Source organism: Dama dama, chromosome 8 (genome assembly GCF_033118175.1).
Source record: "Dama dama isolate Ldn47 chromosome 8, ASM3311817v1, whole genome shotgun sequence".
In the NCBI taxonomy this organism is placed as follows: Eukaryota; Metazoa; Chordata; class Mammalia; order Artiodactyla; family Cervidae; genus Dama; species Dama dama.
Window position 1 is genome coordinate 53,937,714 of NC_083688.1, and position 16,909 is coordinate 53,954,622.

Below are 16,909 nucleotides of genomic sequence, written 5' to 3' on the forward strand. Positions count from 1 at the left end.
CTGCTGTGTACCACACCCAGTCATAGCATTTTGTCAGAGCAGCGCATGCAGATTAATATGACTATAACCCCTTATAAGACTGCCTACTTCTCTCTTCCTCCACAGCCAAGCTTTCTGATGCACCCGACCTTTGACCTTGACCTTTGCCATCCTTCCTAGGCATCCGGAGCTCACTCAGCACATGCCCCTGAAACATCTTCAAGTACAATGTCACCACCTGTTTGCTGCCCACCGCACTTCATCCTAAAACCTCTCTCCAGCCCTGCCTTCCCTCTGGCCACTTCTTCCTGGCTGTCCACTTCCCACCCCCACCACTCCTCCTTCTCCTCAGCAGCTTCTTCTCCTTTGTCCACTTGTCACAAAATGTCTCCCAGACTTCTATCACCCACCTTCTCCCTTCCTCCCTCCTCACTCTAAGTGACCCTCACAACACCCACAGCTTCGATCACACCTAGACGCTGACGGTCCCTCCATCCAGACCTCAGTCCCTGGCCTGTCCCTGAGCCCTAGTGTCTGCGCTTCGTGGATCTGTTAAATCCCACTCTCTGTCTGGAGGCCCTGCATCCCAAATGAAACCCACCACTTTCAGCCTATCTGTGCCAACCATTCACAACGTCACACAGGCTAGAAACTCAGGAGTCATCCCAGACCCCCACTTCCCCAGCCCTCTCCACCCAGTCACTACATCCCCCCACTGATTAAAGAAGGATACAGCAGAACACTCACCACGATCACTGACCCAAGCAGCACATTCTCAACAGCCACCATCAGCAAATCACCCACAATACAGAAAAGGCTCAATGTACAAAAATGTTCATCAGAGAATTATTATTTTACAGGAGCAAAGTGGTAGAAGCAACCCAAATGCCCAATAAACAGGAGGTGCTTCAGAAAATGGTTGTACTCAACAGAATACACAACTATAAAATTTATTTCAAACCCTGTAGTAACAGAGAAAATACGTGAACGCTATGATTAAATCATTCCAAAACAAACACACAGAAAACTTGAAAAGGAATATTCAGAAATGGTCATAGTTGATATTTTACAGTTAGCTGGCTCAAGAAGTGTCCTCTTTTATTTTCCTAAACTTTCTATAATGTTCTTAAGGTGATTTTTTTTTTTTAGTACAAAATATCCAAAAGCAAGTGTTTGTTAGTAGTCTTGGCCCTTCTGAGTTGCCTGGTTTCGGGATAAATGGGAATTTTACTATAGAACTCCCTTCAGCTGCCATGCTACCTTCGTGTTACATCTGTTGCAACATCCAATGCAAACTCCCACGAAATCATGTTTCCTTCTAAATCCCATTATACTTGTAGCCCTCAGCGTGAGATCCTAAAAATTAATTCTTTCAAGAAATCTAACTGGACACATTAACAGCTGCATGACTGCGGAACTGGGCTCCCAGCATCTGCTGTGGTTATTAACTGTTCTAGGAAGAGAAGATCAACACACAGGCGCGGCTGCCAGGAGGGCAAATGCAGAGCTGGAGTAGAATCACAGAAGGTGAAGCCCCGAGGTATCAAGTGTCCGACAGGGCTGCTGACTAACAGGTCAGTAAGGGGCATTTTTCCATCCAAGGGGAGAAGCTGTCAACACTTTCATCCCAAAGTCCATGAGATACGGAACAGTTTCCTGTTGCATTTTACCTACATTTTTCTGTTTCTTTTTAAAATTATCAACAAATGGCAAATATTAAGGTTGGGCTGACAGTCTGACCACTATTTCTCAAACAACTCATGCCATCCCCTTGGCATGCATCAGCTAAATCCAACAAATTTCTCTTCCTCGATGTACTGGTGTAGATGAAGTGAAACAGACAAGCTATAAGATCTCGTCCATGCCTGGTGGGTCAGTGATAATACAGACCTTTCAGAACTGCTGCCTTACTCAATAGTCGTATATATGTTGTTTCCTTTTTAAAGAATTCCTCTGATAAATCCCTTTGAAAAGTAAATACTAAATCCCAGTTATGTGTGTTAGTGGTTCAGTCACATCTGACTCTCTGTGACCCCATGGACTGTAGCCCACCAGGTTCCTCTGTTCATGGAATTCTCCAGGCAAGAATACTGGAATAGGTAGCCATTCCCTTCGCTAAGGAAATCTTCCCCAACCAGGGATGAAACCCAGGTCTCCTGCATTGCAGGAGGATTCCTTACACCCAATCAATCAATCTAGATTTTACCATAAGTAAACTAGACTTCCTTACACCAGAGAAAGAACACACATAAATATTTATGTTATGTTCCAATCAGACATTGTGGTTGAAGATGAAAAACATTACAAACTGTGGAATAAAGTATAGGAAGGCATCCCTTTATTTAAATCCCCTCAACTAGATTTTATATTTGACTGTCAAACATCACTGAAATTAGCAATATTTCTCAAGTAAATACCAGGCAACATTGCTGTCACATTCCTTTGAAATTCTCATTAGTAAATTTTGAGATATTTACAGCATGCCACTGCTTAAAAATAAATTCCTGTAGATAAAATAAACTTAGCAGAAAGCCCATTTCTCCATTCACAATTACTTGAGAAGGGACATATAAAAGGAAAACTGGAAAGCTCGCTGGAGTTTTTTAAAAAGTAATTAAAATCAACGGGCTTTTGAGGAAATGTGTCAAATTTGGCCAAGTTCTATTTCTAAAGATGTATTTTGGCAATTTTCCAGAAAACTTTATTTTCTTAGGCTCCAAAATCACTGCAGATAGACTACAGCCACAAAATTAAGACACCTGCTCCTTGGAAGGCAAGCTGTGACAAACCTAGACAGCATTAAAAAGCAGAGACATCACTTTGCCAGCAAAAGTCCATATAGTCAAAGCTATGGTTTTCCCAGTAGTCATGTACAGATGTGAGAGCTGGGCCATAAAGAAAGCTGAGCACCAGAGAATTGATGCTTTTGAATTGTGATGCTGGAGAAGACTCTTCAGAGTTCCTTGGACAGCAAGGATATCAAACCAGTCAATCCTAAAGGAAATCAACCCTTAATATTCACTGCAAGGACTGATGCTAAAACTGAAATTCCAGTACTTTGGCCACCTGACACAAAGAGCAGACTCATTGGAAAAGACCCTGATGCTGGGAAAAATTGAGGGCAGGAGGAGAAGACTGCAGCAGAGTATGAGATGGTTGGATGGCATCACTGACTAAATGGACGAGTTTGAGCAAACACCGAGAGATAGTGAAGGGCAAGGAAGCCTGGCGTGCCGCAGTCCATGGGATCACAAAGAGTCAGGCGTGACTTAGCTAGTGAACAACAACAATTTTCCGGAATTTTGTTCTTTAAGCTTGGAAAACTTTAAAAATTCTGACACATAACAAGATAGTGGCCATGCAGACAACCCTAAACAAAATAAGAAAAGAGGAAAAATTCAACTTCAACATTCCCTCAATTTTCCAAGTGCCCCAAGATTCTCAGTACTTTGATTTAGGAAATCAAAGACAACCCCCAGCAACCCACTCTAGTATTCTTACCTGGAGAATCCCATGGACAGAGGAGCCTGGCAGGCTATGGTCCACGGGGTCGCAAAGAGTCAGACACAACTGAAGTGACTTAGCACACAGACCACAGACCACTCCCCCAGCCTTTAGTGAGCTAGGAAGTTAATTAATTCTAGATATGAGTAAATAAAAGGCAACTTAATTTAGATTTTTGAGGGTGAAAGTTACATTTATTTTTACGATTAAAAATAATAAAATTTAGTCTTTACTTTGAATTGTAGAAACATGTGCATCATTTCCATGAGACAAGCAAGTAGAGGAGAAAGATGGGGTACTGAAAGAAGCAGTTCTCAAAGAGAGGGGTATACGAGGAAACCAAAAAGAATAACAGATGGCCAGAGGCCCACTCAGGGAGTGCAGCAAGAGACAAAATGGGAAAATGACAACAGAAAAAGAAACACTCAAAGACAGAAGAGCCTCACAAGAACCCACATCCCCATCTTCTAACTTTCAGGAATACTTCTGCTGAAGACTTATTAAATACGGTGTGCTCCTGCAACTACAAGCATACATGGGAAACTCCCCCACCTGTGAACTGCAATCAAAACAGACAGACCCCAGGCATCCCACCCTCTTCTGCCCTACTTGAGGGAATCACTGGGCAATAGCAGCCTGATCTTTCTTATAAGATTTTTGTGTATTATTATTAGTTCAGAGCTAACATAACCAGATTACAGAAAACATGGAAAATAAATAGGGTTGTAAAGTAAGCCATCCCAACCTACTAAATTAACATGATCACTGTGAACACTTTGGTTTGTCATCTTTCTTCCTATACATTTTTCAGAGGAGTATCTAGAGACCTATAGCATACCATATATTATATGCACCGCTTAGAGTCAAACAAATCTGAATAGCTAGTGGGAGAAAGGGAAGAAGAACCCCAGGAATCCATTTTCAGGAAAGACTGAGGAGTAGCAACTAACATTTATACCAAGCACTTGCTCTGTGCCTGACAGTATTCTATACGCATTTTGACTTATTGAATTCTCAATACAACCCAAGGAAGAAGGCTCTGCTATTATCCAAATGTTGCAGATGAGAAAATGGAGGCAGAGACAGATTAAGCTATGTGCCCCAGGATGTGGACAGGGGCTGCTAAGCAGAAGAGTCAGGTTTCAAACCCAGTACTTTCCCCAAAGCAAAGTCTATAAATGAGGGTCATCACTACCTAAGGGAGAACCAAACCTTAACACACTTGGCCCAGATACAAAGCCTCAAAGACCAAAGAGCTGAGGTGGAATCAAGTGTGCATGACTCGGACCAGTGTCCCCCACGCCCACCCCACCCTGTCACAAGAACGCCCTCTGCGTGTCTAGAGAAGGGGCCAGAGGGAAATGGGAGAGAGAGACCCTAGACCCTGGAACAGCCAAAGATGGCCCTGCTCAAGAGCCCTCCCAGGAGGAGACAGAGGGCTTCTCCAGACCGCAGAGCAAACCTCAGTCCAACAGGGCAGAGCCCAGGACGCTGGTGTGCCCAGCAGCCATCAGGAACCAGGGCAGCAGCCGCACTCCAGGGGTGGAGCAGGGGCTGGGGGCGGGCAGCGGCCCCATTCAGGTCCGCCACACAGGCCGCGCTCTCTTAGCTGGGGAGCCTCGTTTGAGAAGGAAGGGGAACACACTGACCAAATTTTTATGTCATCGTAACTTAAACGCTATCACATACCACTACGATGACGAGGGCGTGTGAGTCGCTCGGTGGTGTCCAACTCCTCGCGACCCCATGGGGCCTCCCAGGCTCCTCCATCCATGGAATTCTCCACAAGAGAACGCCAATACTGGGGTGGGTTGCCAGGCCTTCCTCCAGGGGATCTTCCTGATGACTTACTATGATGATGACTTACTGAGAAGTCAAACTTTTTAAATCATTGATGACTAACATTTCCATCAATCGATCATTAAAGCAGGACTGCACCTCAGGGCTTCTGGACCCACCTTCACTGCCTGGAAAACTCCACCATCCTTCTCTTCCTGGAGAGGCCCATCAGGCAACTGCGTGAACGCCTGCTTCCTACGGCAGGCCCTCCCTCTGCCTCCAAGCCCAAGTCTCCCCTCCCCATCTTTCTTATTCTCAGTGTCCTGTCCTTGCCCTTCATAGCAAATATCACAATTCATAAACATGTCATAAACATCTGTGTTCACTTCCGCAGTGTCTCTCCCCTCACATTCCATGAGAATAGAAACATGCCCGCTCTGCTCACTGTTACTCGGCACCTAATACCGTGCCGAGGACATACTAGGCAACCAGACATTTGATGCCTGAATACACGAACGCATTAAACAACCAATAATCACCCTTTCCCCTTACTTCTGAAAGTGACATACAGACTTTTTAAACTGAAGTGAGTTATGACATTTCCATGACAGGCTGTTAGTTATTTCACACTTTAAATAGAAAAGCCACCAGACTCCAGGCTCCCAGAGCAAACACTAGTTGTAAAGTGAACTTGGTCAAGAACCCATCAATAAACAAACACAAAATTGATCCCATTCCTGTATACCAGCGACACCAATCAGGAACGTGTTAAACGATTCCACTCACAATGCCCACAAAAACCATAAAGCACCTTGGCACCAATCTAAGAGAAGTTGTGAAAAAGTTTTACACATAAAATTACAAAAGTTACTTAGGTCTTCTAAGTCCTCTCACTGAAAGACATAAAGACCTAATCAATACAGAGGTATATTAGGTTGCAGATGGGAAGCCATGAGACCCTAAAGATATCAATTCTCCCTAAACTTTTATTATGAATGTAATTCCAATAACACAAAATAAATAAATAAGTAAATAAACAAGCCGCACGCTTGGAGAACATATGTGCAAGTTAACCTGTGTGGAGGGAGAGAGAAGAATGCAACATGCATTTGACGTCAACTGACACAAAGAGAGAACATGGCATTTGGTGTGAATTCCAGTAATTTAACTATTATGGGTGTGCAATATTACTTCCAATACTTTGACTGTTTCAAATATTTTCTCTGCTTAAGCTGTGAAACAGTCAATGCTGCCAGCTCAGGAAAACTGGTGCAGGTGTGACAGGTGGAGAGCAGCTTCCAGGAAAAAGGAGAGATCCAGGAGAGCAAGGTAGAGAAGCAAAAGGAGCATCTGAGCAAGAACCAAGGAACACAAGGTCATGGAAAGCCAGACAGTGACAGATCTAGAAACTCCAGCAGTGCTACCTACAAAGTGATCCTGCCACAAAGGGGGACACAGGTCCCATAAGCTGGGACATGTGCATACCCCATCTTCCTCTTGGAGATCCATAGTGCACAGTCACAAATAAAAGCCCAAGATAAGGCTTTCTGCAAAGAGGAAACTGTTTTAAGTTTATTTAAAGAAACTTATTCAAAATGTTGTTTAACCAACACTTACTTGGCCAAGGAACTCTTTTTTACACTCACATCTACTAACTTTTCATGGAACAACGCCCTTTGGGAAATGTTGCATTCTGGTAACCCAGACTTTTAAAGGCCTGAACCAGAATAGAGACTTAGGGATTTGAAAATAAAAGGCAACACTCAACCAGACAGTGTAACTGAGTGGACGGATGTAAAAGTCACAGAAAATAGAGAAGTCAGTGATGCTTCCAAAATCCAAAGTCAAGATGACTATAAGAATGCTGTTAGTGCAGACACAGGAACAACTACTTAGGTAATGGGCCCTAAGGTCGGATTTTGATGGATCTGGAGAGAGAGCAAGATACTCCCCTGGAAAGAAAACTGAGCAAGGAGTTCAAAGACTTGGGAGCCCAGTGACAAATGTATCCCTGGGTAACTTTTTGAGCCTGGGCAGTTCTCAGATACATGGAAGGGGTTATGGGGGTGGCCTGAAGGCCCTTTCAACTTTACCACTCTACCATTCCAAAAACTAAATATCCGAAGTCAAAACACCAAGAAAGTCAAGTTCTGCCTTTAAAGAAGGTATGAAATGTTTACAACACAGGATACAAATAAACAATTCAAGAATCTGAATATATGAATTTAAGCAAAGGGATGACAGGTTTTTAAGAGATTATATACAATGATGGGTGCTAAAGAGATTGCCCCAAGATCTATAAAAGCTATACAGTCCCCTCTTTCACTGTCACAAAATACTTAGTGTTCTGCTACGGCAGAAAGCAAATTCCTGAGTCTGACCCAATGTGGTGGTTCATATATTTTTATGAATGTCTCTTAACACCCTGAAGACTTCAAGCAAGTGAGAACTTTTTGCTAGATGGCTCACCACATTAGGAGTAAATCAAAACTGTGGTCAGCATATTACAACTGTAATTAGACTGCATGAGGGCTGCCAAAAAAAAAAAAAAAAGCCAAGCAAACTGGCCTAAGCCCTATGTTCATAAAAATTAAACTTTTCCTAAAAGCTGTCCCTGTCTAAAGACAGGGACTTTGTAAAATGAATAAAAAGAGTGATGATCCTTTTGAAGCACTTTCAAGGAAGAAAATGATCAGCTAGGAACTGGGCTTATTTGCAATCTGAACACTGCAAACAGTGCTTCAGAGTCTATTAATATAAAGTTTATAAGAAATAAGCACCAGGGAAAGAGAGGGAAGGTGTACACTGTCAAAGGTCAGTAGGGCCAGCGGGAATTTTTCAACAAAGGTTTTTGGTTTGTTTTTTTCTCTTCTGGTGGCAGTGTGCAGAAAATGTTTTCATGAAGCCAATGAAAATGAGCAGTAAACTAATATGCACACACACAATAACGAAACCAATAATGAATAACCTGCTCCATTCCATTGTCCTTTCAATGCAGTTTTCTAAAGTCTCTTCAGGGAAGTGAATTTTTTTTCTTAACAAGTTTTAAAACTTGTAAGGTACAATTCTGAATCATATCTTCATTTTAACACAGCAAAATGAAGCCATCTGTGTAATTTCAAGGCATCTTGAGTCCATGCAGGACTGAGCAGAAGTCTCTGGAAAGCAGAGACCTGGTCTCCTCCTGGCCCCTCCAAGTTATCTACGAAAGCCAGGCACCTGGTGTTTGTAAAGCTCAATGTTGTGGTTTATCTGATAAGCAAAGGAAGAATATCCATTTTCACTTACCTCTAGACTTCAACTTCAAAAACTGCCTATCTTGGACGAGAATGCATTTCATACCAATTCTTTTCTTCCTTTCTTTGTCCAAAGTCTTAACGCCCAAAGTTCCAGCTCTGCAATGGCACTCCCACAGTTTACCCACATGCATGAGACCCTGAGCTCCAACTGGATGCCCAGCAGCATAACTGTGCCCACAAAGACTGGAGGCCAGAGATCACACAAAGCCCCGGAAAACTCCCAGAAGGTCAGTGAACTCCCACAGGGAAGGCGGTGATCAGGAGAGGATGAGAAAGGTCACTGGCACGGCTGGCTCCTCGTTTGTTTCACCAAGTCTCCCTCACTTGAGAGAAGAGAACAATGCAGGAGAGCCAAGCACAAGACACAGGGGAAAAAGGAGAAACTCAGGAGCATTTCAACCAACTCTCCCAGCACTAGTCCAGTCAAGGACACAGGAGCCCTGACTCCAGGGGACAAAGGAAGCAATCTAGGAGAGACAGAGACTGTCAGGGTGGGCTCGCTCCCTAAATCCATAAAACTCACTCCTCAAGGCTTCCGAAAGCACTCACCAAGAGGAAGCGAGCGAAGCACACAGTCTTGGGTTTGATCTCTACTAGCCCGGGCCGGTTACTCAACCCCCCATTTACAAATACCTCCTACTAAAGAACAGTGAGTAATAAATGAATCAGGCTATGGAGAATACAGGATGCAGCCTGACATGGCACACGAACCCAATGCTTAATGGACAGCAGCATGAATGTCATGTAGCAAAATATATCACAATTCTTTGGTGACTTGGCATTTCCAGTCCACAATGCAAATAGGCCTGAAGTCTATGAACAGCCTCAGTGGGGCTGAACACAAGATGAGGAATGGTGGAATGCTGGCAGGGAAGAAAGCAGGAGGGACTTGCTGGACAGCAGGACCAACCATGGAATTCAACACCCTCTCCCATGGGATGGCACTTTATACATCCTCGGGGTCTAAAAAAGGACACAGTCCTCTCTCCTCAGGCAGCAAATTCACAAGAAAGATGCTCCTTAACCTCTCAACCAGTCCAGCCTTCAGAGGCAGGTGTTCAGAGACTCAGCCCTCTGGCACCATCAGAACAAAACCAAGGCTGAGGCGCTGTGCTTGGGTCCTCCTGCTCACACTTTTGTTTGTTTCCAGCTTTTGTCTCAGCAGCAAGTGTTGGCGTGGCCTTGGTCACCACGGCTGTCACAGTCATTTTCTGCATCACCAACATCCACTCTCTGGATGCACTGAGCTGCCCTGTACATCCTCTGATACACAATAGATTTCGTTTGCTATTTTTTAATGCACAGCCCTACATCAGCTGTGTACTTAATAAGATACGAATTGATGAAGACACTGGCAACTGCAAAGAAACCTCTGACTGGTTATAAGAGCATCCTTCACCCCTCTTAGCTGGTATGGAAGGTGCTCCCAGTTAGCACTCAGCAACCCACATGTGTGCATCCCCTCTAAACATCCAATGGATGGGAAAGTAATGGCCTCAGGAGACAAAACTTACTGCACTTATACTACAGTCTCTGAAGACCCCAAATGATGTCCTAGCTTGAAATAATTAAACCAGTAAAGGTAGAACTTTCAGTCTTCAAAGTGTTATCTTAGGAACAACAACAACAAAAAGAAACCAATATTGAATTTTCCACTTGCCCAGGAGCATTCTGAGAAGTCAATAAGCAACTAATGATGCCCAGTGTTTTGAATCCACTCCACTCCTGCACTCGGAGGTCTCCTAGGTCAAGGTCAGGTGCCTCCAGTCCAGCACCATACTCCACTCCCCACCCCAAGGACAGATACCACTTCCATTCCCCTCTCAGGTCAATGCCTAAGCTTTTCCCTTCCCTTCCCCTGTGGGGACAGGATGAGCACAGAAATCCTGTGGAATGTGTGTTCCCACAGAGCTCAGAAATGTGATGATCTCAGAGGATATTGTAAAGAAAGACCCTTGACACTTCCCTAAGGAAGAATGTCTTCTGTAAAAGGCGACTGCCAGGACAAAAAGCAAGTGCTGGGAAAATCTACGGCCTGCTGCTGTGTATGACTCCAATTCTGCTGTCCCACTTCCTCTTTAGAATCACATTCCTTCCAACCTTATTCCTCTTCTAAAAAGACACGCTGGCATTAGGTCTCAGTAAAGAAGCAAAGTGCAGTGTTCTAATAAAGGCTGGAAGAAAGACGGGCTAAAATAGATTTCAATAAACATCAAATGACTATATGATCTACTCCATTCCACTACCTTTAAATGTTCCCCCTGCCAAAAAAACAACACATCTATTTTTACACATGTGCAGCCTAACTTTTTCATTTATTTCATTCACTTAAAGTTTAACACAGGCCATCAAACAGCAAAGCTTTTTAACAATACAGTTTGAAGAGTTGTCACTAATCTAGCCTTTCAAACTTATCTCACAGTGGTTTCTGAAAGAATCAATGGTGGTAAGATGGGGGTAAGAATCACATGATAAGAATCAATGGTGGTAAGATCACATGAAAGTGATATGAAATCTGAAAATGGCTAAACAAATACATACTTGGGCTTCCCGATGGTGTAGCAGGCAAGGAATCCACCTGCAATGGAAGAGACACAGGAGACTTGGGTTTGATCCCTGGGTCGGGATGATCCCCTGGAGGAGGACAAGGCAACCTGTTTCAGTATCCTTGCCTAAAAAAATCCCATGGACAGAGAACCCTGACGGACCACAGCCCAAAGGGTCACAAAGAGGACACTGAGAGACTAAGCACAGTCAAATAGATGAATCAAGTTGCTGTCATTCCCAGTATTAAAAGAAAATCATACCATACACTGTGGACCTTGGAATCAGAGATTAGAATTCAAGTCTCACCTCCACCACTTACTAGATACCTACGCAACTAAGCAAGTTACCAAACTCCCTAGGCCTCAGTTTCAAAAGTTAAGATGGAGATAATACCCACTTAACAAGTTGTGAGAATTAATAGAATAATGTATATAAAACCCTTTTCACCTAGTAAATACTAAATGATAGCATAAAATCAAAGTGTCCATTGAAAATAGTAGAAGGGGGCTTCCCTGGTGGTCCAGTGGTTAATAATCTGCCTTGCAGAGGACACTAGTAAGATCTCTGGTCAAGGTAGATCCCATTTATCACAGCGCAGCTAAGCCCGTGCACCACAACTACCCAGCCTGCGCTGCAGGGCCCTGGAGCCTCAACTTGGAGCCCATGCAGCTCGTGTCTCTGCTCCACAAAAGCAGCCGCCGCAATGATAAGCCCATGCACTACAACAAAGTGTAGTCCCTGCTCTCCGCAGCTAAAGAAAAGCCCACTCAGCAATGAAGACCCAGCACAACCAGAAAATGAGAAATAGAAGAAGGCAGAGGGACAATAGAAGAATCTCGCCCAAAAGGCGAACAAATATTAAAAACATAGATCCTACACTCTGAGGATTCCCTTCTTGGCCAGATACCACTCCCACCCACCCCCACTCCTTCCCACTGACGTCAGAAGCTCCTCATTGCTTTGCATAGCTGTGCAGCAATCAGGGAGAGTCTGTCTTTAACTCCAGGGTTGACAAAGTGATGATTCATCCCATCCCATGGAGAGGGTGCAGCCTGTAACCAGCCTCATCATACAGTGGGGAATCCATCGAATAGCCTGTGGCCAGAGACCAGCTATTTAAGAGCATCCCCCATCCATGTCTTGGGTAGCAGTGACAGTCTTACACTTTGCATTTTGTTAATGTATATTCCAAAGAGTACTTGGGAGGAATCCAATTGTGCTCTATTTTACAAAACAATTCACAACATAAACAAAAAGCCCAAAATGGCAAGACAACAGTAAGGAAGGCAGTCTCCCCTGCTGCTGCCCATGGCACCATGTTTTGCCAGGCAGTGTGTTAGTTATAACGACAAACAGCTTGGCGGTTGGACAGCATCCCACTTCAGCTGCACATCATAATCGCTCCTAAGGACAAATCCCACTGCTTTTCAGCCTGGCCTAAAAATCTGACCACATCCTAGTAGCTGGTACAGCTCTTTTCCATTACCACTGAGTGGGCAGGAAACATTTTTCTCCCCCGGAGTAAGTTTCTCATCCCCCTTCTAAGGTTAAGAGACTTTCAAACTTGATCGTCTTCAAATGAACAGCCGATGGGGTACTTAACCCGAGCCCAAAGCAGCAGCTTTGCGTCATTTCCCAGCCCTGCCTGCAGCCAGACAACTATAACTAAATGTCTCCTAAGCTATCCCCACAGTAATTCTAACCTTCAGTACAACTTTGGGATCCTTCCACCACGGTCCCATAGGCACAAACCATGAATGCCTGGAAATGTCAGCCTCCTCCCTAAATGGTTTCGCTTGGAATACTCCATTCAAAAAACACTCATCATTCAATCCCCCCAGAGGTCAGCCAATCCTCTTGGGCCTCTTGATTCCAATCTAGGAAAGGGTCACTTAACATATACCCAACACCTTACATTCAATTCTACCTCCCCTAAAAAAAGATTCCTGTTCACCATAGCTAACTGTTCTCTCTCTTAGTCCAGATGACCCACATCATGGCAGTGAAAGCCCAGAAGTCATGACTCCTCAACTCGAAACCCAAACAGTGGTGTCTATAATGTGTTTTCTGGGAAAGACTGTAAAGGGTTTTTCAATCTGGTGTTGTCTAATCTGATTCATGTATTTAGCAATGTCTAATTTTCTGATGGTTTCCCTCCTCAAATATTTCTGGAAATTTGTTATACTATATTACAATGGAGAAAATTGTGTCAAAATCAATGCTATAAAATTTGCTCCCTACTCATTGAAGTCAATACCTACTAGCTACAAACACGGATCCACCGGCACATATATACACACAAATACTCCGGTTTACAGCGCGGGAAAAAGTCTTCTTCCATTCTAATTAAGAAGATTTGATTTCAACAAACTCACACTGAGAACGCCTAGAACTCAAGGAAGTACACAACTTGTTGCAGCAATAAACGCTCGGCCGCAGTCTGAACAAAGCATTACAAATAAGCTCCAGAAACCTACACAGCAAGCCCTTGGACAAAATGCGGGGTGTTTGTAATCAACTCCCCACTGCTCTCTCATCACCCACCCCCCAACCCTCTTCCCCGCCCCAGCAAGAACCCTGCAGGACTCCCGCTCCTAAACGGGCTTCCATTCCAGCCCCGCCCCCTCCCCTTCCGTCTCCAGGACCGAGAATCAATCCCATCCCGGGGCAGGAAACGAGACCCCGGGCAGCCCCCTCCGCTGCGGCGGAACAAAGGAGCAGAGCGCAGCTGCACGCGCAGGACGCCCCATCGAGTCCCCGGCCCTTTCTCCCCAGCCGCCGGGGCACGCCGCACGTGAACCCCACTCCCCAGGACGCCCTATTGTTCTCTCTGCTTTCCTTCCCGGAGGAGGCCACCCCGCCTCCTTCTATAGAACCAGGGGGCCAGGAAGCAGCTGCGCACCAGGGGGATGGAGGGGGTGTGGGTGAACGCCAGGAAGACCTGGATTCCACTTTGCCCACAGGTACGAGGGGGATGGGGCAAAGTGAGAGCAACTTAGCTTAGCGCCCTCTACTCTCCCGCCGCCCCCGAAGCAACTGCGGAGTCGCGACCACCCTGCGCGACCTCTGGCGTGCGCGGCTCTCGCCGCATCGCCGCTCGGCCCGGGAGTGGAGACCGCAGACCCCGCCGCCCCGCGCCCCACGGGGACCGCGGGCACAAAGGACCGCGCGGGCAGGGCAGGGGGAAGAGGGAAAGCGCTCGCGCTACCTCGCCGAGCGCCACTCTGCCTCCTCGTCGTCCTCCCTCTCCGGCGCGCTCCTGGACGCTGGACCTCCGCGAGGCCACGGGGCTCCCACGCGGCCACTCGGCGGACGCCGCTAGCGGCTGCTGCCCGGCGCCTGCCGGCCCCTGCGCCCGCGCTCCCACACACCGCCTCCGAGCGCCGCGGCCGGGGCTCCCCTGCGCGCCCGTTTGCAGAGTGCGCGGCCGCTGCGGAGTGCGGCGCCGCGGCGGGAGGCGCCCGGCCACTCCCCTCTCCCCCAGGCGGGCGGAGGGGCCGGCCGAGGGGCGGGGGCGGCGACCTCGCAGCCTGGGACTCGGCCCTCGGCGCGCCGGCAGACCCGGGAGCCGCCGCCTCCCAGCCGACTCACCTCCGGCCGCCTCGGGGCCGGCGGCACAGCGCCCCCCGGTGAGCGCGGGTGCAGCCTCGGCCCCAGGACCCGCCTGCGCGGGGCAAGCAGTGGAAGAGAGGGCTTCCTCTCAGCCCACGGAAGGCACGGCCCTTTACATTTTTCACTCCCGGATTTATTAACATCAGACGACAAATATAATAACTGGGGGGGGGGCAGGCCAGGGGGACCGGGCCGGCGGGGAATAACAACTAGAAGCCCGTCTGAGGGCACCGGCTGGCAAAGAGGAGGACTGTTCCTTGTTCCTTCTCCCTTGGATAAAAAAAGTTGGGATGCCCAAGAATATTGGAAAATATTAATTTGACCGAAAAGGGAAAAAGTGTACTGAGTAGCAAAGTGTGCTTTTATTTACAAGATTTTTTAATATCTGCTAACTCAGTTTCATGTTATGCTAAGTAAACACTGGCCAAGTCTCTGATATAGAAAATAAAAGATAGTTTAAAAAGAAATTTCAACTACGTGTGTATGTGTTTGTATTTTATTTACAAGATTTTTTAATATCTGAACAATACATATGAATATAGAATGATCAGTGACAAAGCGTTCATCTGCATATTTTTTCGGCATCCTGGAGTGGACAGAGAATCAGGCCCTCCTTCACGCCAGCTGGGTTCTTGTCTCTAAAATTCAGAGCAAGCCATTTGACCCTCACCCTGGTTTCCTCATCCCAAGAAGGAAAGGGTGCTCATCCTAGCTTACTCACTGGGTGAGGTGAGGATTACTTGGCTAAGGTGTTGAAAGCAATGTAGACACGGTAATTGTTACTCATGTTTCTATTTTATCCAATAATGAAATAAATTGCCATAAATGGGGCCAGGTTTAAATGGACTGACCTATATCTGGAAACTCACTAAAATGAGGTGAACCAAAGAATTCAGACCATATATAGTAACTGTCCCCACAGGCATAAGAACCACAGGCAGTGCTATTTGTCAAAGCTACCAGTAGAGACTGAAAAGGTAACTGTATCTTGCTTTGAAACTACACTATCATTGATGGCACAATCAGCATTCTGATCTACATAAGACACCGGAGATGTTCTAAACTTAAACATATTGAGTACCAGATACTGTTCTTTTCCTGTTTAATCTTCACAAAAAACTGGGAGGTAAGTTACCTTCTTTGCCCTTGTTTTACAAACCAGAAACCAAGAACAGAGAATTCTTCCAGCTAATAAGTGGCTATACTTGTTTGAGTACATGCCCGCAAATTCCTTTATGCTCCTCCCATTAAGGAATGGAGTTAATTGCCTTCCTCTAGCATATAGGCTAGACTCAGTGATGTGATTCTAACAAATAAAATCCAGCAGAAATGATGTTCCATAACTCACACTTCTGATTCTAGGTCTTTAAAGGAGCTCCAGCTTTCACCTGGCCCTCTCCTGGGACAATCATCCTTGGAACTCAGCAGCCATGCTGTAAGGAAGCCCAAGTCACAGGGAAGGTCAGGTATGGGTGGTTCTGCTGATGATGCCAAGTGAAGACCCAACCCTCAGCCAGATGAACAGACAGACATGTGAGTTACAAAGCCATTGAGATTACTCCAGTCCCAGTCACTGCCTGAGAGACCTCAAAAGAAGCCCTAATTGATGCCTCGCAACAGGAGAGGTAACAATTATACAAGATTGTCTTCAGGGTGGTCACTGCAGACCAGCAGGCACTGGGAACACTGGGAGAGCTGGGGTGTGAGCCCAGGCAATCTGACTCCACATTCTTCACCACAGTCAAGCACACTGCCTCAGACTTTGATAACCTAGCCTAATGAACACCCTGTAGATTCCTGCCTTCGCAGCAGACAGCATACAGACCTGCTACCTGATGACAAGTGTTAGACTCTCTTCTCCATTTTGCCCATCTGACGTCAGGTTCCAAATTAACTGCTTTTAGTGGTTTGGCAGTCAGGGAGCCCCTGACCTCTGCTGTCCAGTCCAGCTTTTCAAAAATCACAGAAATTCAAACAGTAGGTTCACAAGAACAAATATAAATAGGTGGTTTGAGAGAGTAGGCGAATTCTGTAACGTTTTGATCTTGGAAGAAGACCAGGTTAGTAAAAAGTAGGTTTAAGACAGGTATGTCCTGAGTAGGATAATTAAGAGAGCTTCTCTCAAGAAGGTGTTGGAGCTTCTGCCCCAGGAAAAAAATTGGGAGCATAGTTATGTAAGAACAGTTTTG

General features: G+C 45.8%; 1 protein-coding gene across 1 annotated transcript in view; it reads right to left on the reverse strand.

The window, feature by feature from the left end:
• Positions 1 to 14,456, reverse strand: part of MYO1B (myosin IB) — a 190,419-nt gene extending 175,963 nt beyond the window's left edge. The window contains exon 1 of the mRNA XM_061149115.1: positions 14,317 to 14,456. The gene's annotated coding sequence lies outside the window, so the exon portion shown is untranslated. The remainder of the gene's footprint in view (positions 1 to 14,316) is intronic.
• Positions 14,457 to 16,909: the final 2,453 nt, after the last annotated feature.